Raw genomic sequence first — 6,000 nt, forward strand, 5'->3', positions numbered from 1 at the left:
AGTGAGGGGCTTGCATAATGCTTCTCCATGGAAAGTCATGTCCCATTTAGACATACTTTTTCAACACTAATTATTAATTAACTAATTATTATTACAATTATCATCATTATTTATATTTAATATATTTTATTCATAACATTGCCTTCTTCTTCAAAAAGCTTTGTCTTCGAAGCTTGGGAATGAAAAGACTTTATCTCTTTTTTTGTTTCAAATGTCTTTTCGTCTCAGAATTGTCATTTTCGTTGATACAAGTTCATATGATCTTTGAAGTGATATATAAAATTGTCGCACAGGGGAAGGATTTGACCATCCTAAATTAATCTTTTGTGGAATCTTTCGATTACTAGAAGCTTGTGATGAATCGTTATCACTGCATTGAATTGTGTGCACTTCAATATCCTTCTAAACAAAAGTTTGTTGTTTTTGTTTTGAAAGATAATGATATGCAGACTGATTGGAATGTATGCTCTTGTGATTCGGATGTAGATAAGGAATTTGTCTTTCCCTTATCATGTGTGTGACAAGATTTAGACTTACTTTAGGTTCTGATTTCGTCAAGTTGGTTACAAAATGTTCACCTGGGTTTTTCATCGTTTGAACTGCAACTACTAAGTACGTGCTTACTTTAGTTGGGTTTGGATTTGTCTGAATTGTGAGATTAATGGAATCTGTGCTTGTTTCCTTTTCTTCGACTTGGACTATTACGTCTAAAGACTTTGGTACTTATTTCGTGAGTAATTTTTCTAACTTGTTTTTTAATGATTGCTTATCATCCTTAAGTTTCTTAATTCGAGTTAGTTGACTTTGATTATGGTTTCTCAGACATAAGAGTTCTTTGGTTTCTGATTCATCAACCATATTTTCAATGTTGTCACTTTTAAGCTTCTCCGCTTTTATATCTCTGATTTGTTCCCATAACCTTCGGTTTAGGGCCTTAAACGCAATTTTTTTTTTTTTTTTTTTATCCGATAGAATCTTGTTGAATTTCTTCTTGATACATCCCTTTCATTCTTCTAATTGTTTCTTTCATTCCTTGGATTTCTAGACCTTCACAATTAATTTTTGGCTATGGTTCCTTAAACGCAAATTTCCTCGTCTTTTTCTATTAAATTTTGTTCTAGTTTTGCAAGTTGTTCCTCTCGTTTTGTCATTTGCACTAGTACATCATCTTGACATTCGTCCACATTAAATAATTTTCCACATGTTAAACAACATAATTCACAACTTTTACGAATCCATGGATATTCAATGTATGTTACACAAAACATACATTTAGTCCAAAATAGTGATTGTTTCGTAGAACTCATCTTTACTGCCTCTTTTTCTTCTTATACGAGCTTTTGAGAATACACAAATATATTCTCTTTTTATTACCTTTATAATTCTCTTTTTTTTTTTTGGTAGGTAAGCACCCACAGGGGATTTGAACTAGTGACCTATCGCTTCCAATAGAATCTTGTTGAATTTCTTCTTGATACATCCCTTTCATTCTTCTAATTTTTTCTTTCATTCCTTGGATTTCTAGACCTTCACAATTAATTTTTGGCTATGGTTCCTTAAACGCAAATTTCCTTGTCTTTTTCTATTAAATTTTGTTCTAGTTTTGCAAGTTGTTCCTCTCGTTCTGTCATTTGCACTAGTACATCATCTTGACATTCGTCCACATTAAATAATTTTCCACATGTTGGACAACATAATTCACAACTTTTACGAATCCATGGATATTCAATGTATGTTACACAAAACATACATTTAGTCCAAAATAGTGATTGTTTTGTAGAACTCATCTTCACTGCCTCTTCTTCTTCTTATACGAGCTTTTGAGAATACACAAATATATTATCTTTTTAATACTTTTATAATTCTTTTTTTTTTTGGTAGGTAAGCACCCACAGGGGATTTGAACCAGTGACCTATCGCAAGGAGTGCCTTAACAGTGCACCTATTCACCGTCAATCCAAAACCCCATGGGCTATCTTTATAATTCTCTTCAATAACCCACTTCTTAATTAATTTATTTCTATGTTAATTCCCCACTTATTTTTTTAGAATAAATTCCTCAGAATCCTTTTAATATAACTTCCTTGGAACCAAAACCTTCGGAATAATTTAATGTATAAATTATAATAGTTTGTTTGTTATTCCTTATGAACTGTTGCACCCTTAGGTGACACCGTACCCACTTAGTGAAGCCCAATCACCAATGAGCGAGCCAAATAGAGGCAATAATGTCACCACTAATAACGATTCAGACTTTTGCTTAAGATTGGTTTAGGCAGGGATTAGACACAAATAATTGTTGGTAGATACAGGAACAAGTACTTGCGTGTAGCTCTACTAGCTATGTATAGTTACGTATGTTACACCAGGGTAGCTCTACTAGCTATGTACGATTACGTATGTTACACCAGGGTTATTGTTGATGGTGATAACGGATATAATGGCGCAAAATTGAGTAGTGTGGTGGTAGGGTTCGAATGACGACAACAATGAATCTGCTACAGGAAACGAGAGTTTTTGCGGAAGGGCGAGGTCGAGTGGTAGGACTCGGACTCGGACAACGACAATGAATTTGCTACAGGAAATGGGAGTTTCTATGGAAAGGCAAATTCAAGTGGTAGGATGCGGTTGTGAGCAGTGTTGCAGGTGATGGAGAATGCAGACAACTAGTGTTCGATGTTAGCGGCGATTTTGTGTTTGCAGCGGCACTGAAGCCGGATGCGGCAAGGTTGCAACGGTTGGGGTCGATGGTCAACGACTTAAGCGAACAAGGTTAGCTGCTGAGCATTCAAGTAGCGGAAAATAGAGTTGTTGTGGACTGCGTACGACCACATCCAGCAATGTTATGTGTGGTTGATTGTTACAAATGTTTGGTACGATTAGATACCAAAGGCAGGGCAGTGCCCAGTAAATGCCAAAAGCTTGGGAGCAATGCTAGAGGTAGGGGTCTATTAGGCGACTGATCAACGGTTCCCTGTGCATGGGCTATGGCAACTATTTGTCCACGAGTTTTTGTTTTGTTCTTTAATTTTTATTTTTTTATTATACTTATTTTTTGTGTTTATATATATATATATATATATATTCTTTTATGGTCAAGGGCCAATTGGCGAAAATGGAGAAACTCCAAAGCTCTTAGCGAAACGCTTCAACGACAATGAAGTTGACGAATTTCGATGACCAAAGCCCTGCGTCAGGCAGCGATTGAGCAGCCATAAGATCGAATGACTCTAATATCAAATGGAACGAACAAAGTTCATTCTTCAAGTTAAATACTCCAGAAGACTTGGAATACATAGATCTCCATTAAGGATACAAGAATATATAAAATGTATATATAAGAATGATGTTCAAATGAGAGTGATGGCCCTGCTTAGATACTAGACAAGTGCTTTTTCATGGAAAGTCATGTCCCATTTAAATATGCTTCTTCAACACTAATTACTAATTAACTAATCATTATTACAATTATCATCATTATTTATATTTAATATATTTTATTATTAACGTTTATATACTTTCCTAACTTAAATTTAATGTTCTCTAATGAACCTTAACTAGCTTCTCTCCCTTTTCACTATTGCTTTTAATGGTCCAAAATCTCCCCATGGGAGGGATCATTAAGTTGTCTTAGGTGTCGAAAATAATGATTCAATGATGTCAAAGAACAAGTTAGATTAGAATGAAGAGAACCTCTACGGTTGATTAAAAAAACAACACACTAAATTTAAGAAATAAAAAATTCTTCATTAATAAAAAATTTTTAATCACTGATTTCAAAGCCTAATCCATTTTTTTTTGTGAGTGACACCATAGACTACATGCTATCATATTAGACACATTTATGTATTGAAGATGGACCATAATATAAAGTAGAGTTGATTTGTAGATTTTGGTTGTCTATTATGAACTCAATGTAGAAAATTAAGCGGAGGGAGTGTTTTTTTTGTGTGTATTTTTATAAAGTGGATTATGTGTAACTTGGTACGTATCATGAGATTGGCAAGTTAGACTTGCCAAGTTAACCTCAATTATGAGAGTTGCAAGCTAGACTTATCGAGTTGCTTTGATTTGCATTTGACTTGTGAGTTCAAGGGAGAACCAAAATGGAATTGAATTGGTTCCCTGAAGTGTGAAAACAAAAAATGGAGTGAACTCAAACAAGGGTTTACCTTGGGAACTTATTAGATAAAATTGGTCTCCTCTGGTCCTTAGTTTATGGGAGGTTGTAAGATTGAGCCAACCTATGACCATTGACCAAATGATCAATGGGGTTTCCTAAGTTAGATGCATGGGTACAAAAGTAATGGGCCCATGGTTGAGCATGTTGTGTGGTTATTAAGAAGTATGTCGATGGGATTAGTTGGGGATATTAGCTGTGGACACTTGACCTCTAATTTAAGAAAAATGGAGTAGAATCAAACTCAGAGGATTATGGTAACATCCCTTTAGTGAGTAAGGAGTCTTATACTAAATTGAGATGGAGATTTGTCTCGAAGGTTTACAACAAAGTAATAAATCTTAACCTTGTCCATCTTTTTATTAACTCGAACAATATGATATTGCTTGTAAAAACTGAATGAATTGGTTTTGATTGGCTATTTTATTAATATAGCCCCATTTAGAAATATGATCATCCTAACTTTGGGATAACCAATTGACATATGGTTGGTTGACATACATGTGCATGGAATTAGAACATGGTTAAGGGCATTTTCTCTTTCAATCCCAAGGCCCAACACATTGTAACAAGGTTATTAGTTGAGGACATGGGTATGCGAAAACAACCTTGTTCTCTTGTTGGGTTGAAGAGCTTTTAGCATTGGTGTTATGTTTCCCCTTATGGATTGAGGTTCACAATCTCTCGTTTCAATTCTAGTTATTTTTGGAGTGGTTCACATGCATTATTTTACAAGTTTTTGTTTGTTTGTTTGTTTGTTATCACAAGCATCATTGTGTTTACAATACCAGCCCAAATGTGCAAAGTGCATGGTCATACTTGCCACAAGATCTTTAAGAGTATATTAAATTTGAGGCCCTACATAGTGAATACTTGGGAGTGGCATATGGACACCATTCCAAGATTTTGTGCACCAGGGATAGCTCTAAGGGTCTTGACCATGCTTTGGAGATGAAAACAAAGGTCTTGGTTTCTAGACCTACACACAAGCTTTATATAAGGTCTTTGGCTAATGAGTAGGACAAAGCTACACAATTTTGAGGTTCGTAATATAGGGATAGTTCCCAGGGTCCAAACTTAAGAACCATGGACTTATGTCCTCTCACTTGCTTCTAGGGTTCATAAGTTATATGAATGTGGTATTGAACTACCACATACGTCTTGCAAACAAATCTTTAATATGTAAGTAGGGTATGTGCACCAATTTGAGGTTTTGTGCACTATTTATGGTTCTCATGGCCCAACACAAGGTTCAAGGGCAAAAACCAATAACCTAAACCTTAATATATTGCTCTTAAGGATTATGGGCTATGCATATGATCTAGACCACCACATGCAATACGTAGAAAGGAACCTGGATGCATCACGTAGGTAAGGGCCTCTAGGGTTTGGTTATGGATCCTCTTGGATTTTTTAAGATTATAAAGATATCTATCTTAAGATTAACCTCGTTGTTCTATCACTTGCTTCTAGGGTTTATAGGCTATAGGAATAATGTCTTGAACTAGCACATACGTCTTGCAAACAAATCTTTAATCTACAAGTAGGGTTTGAGCACCGATTTAAGGTTGTGTGTACTATTTATGGTTCTCATTGCCCAACACAAGGTTCAAGGGCCAGAAAACAATAACTTAAACCTTAATATATTGCTTCCAAGGATTATGGGCTATGCATATGACAAACCACCACATGCAATACGCAGATAGTAGCTTGGATTCATCACGTAGGTAAGGGCCTATAGGGCTTGGTTATGGATCCTCTTGAATTTTTTAGGATTATACAGATATCTGAAGATTAACCTCATTTGATTAGGTTGTCAT

The sequence above is a fragment of the Pinus tabuliformis genome, chromosome J (genome assembly GCF_031772625.1).
Source record: "Pinus tabuliformis cultivar Carrire ecotype Pingquan chromosome J, CPIR1, whole genome shotgun sequence".
Taxonomy (NCBI): domain Eukaryota; kingdom Viridiplantae; phylum Streptophyta; class Pinopsida; order Pinales; family Pinaceae; genus Pinus; species Pinus tabuliformis.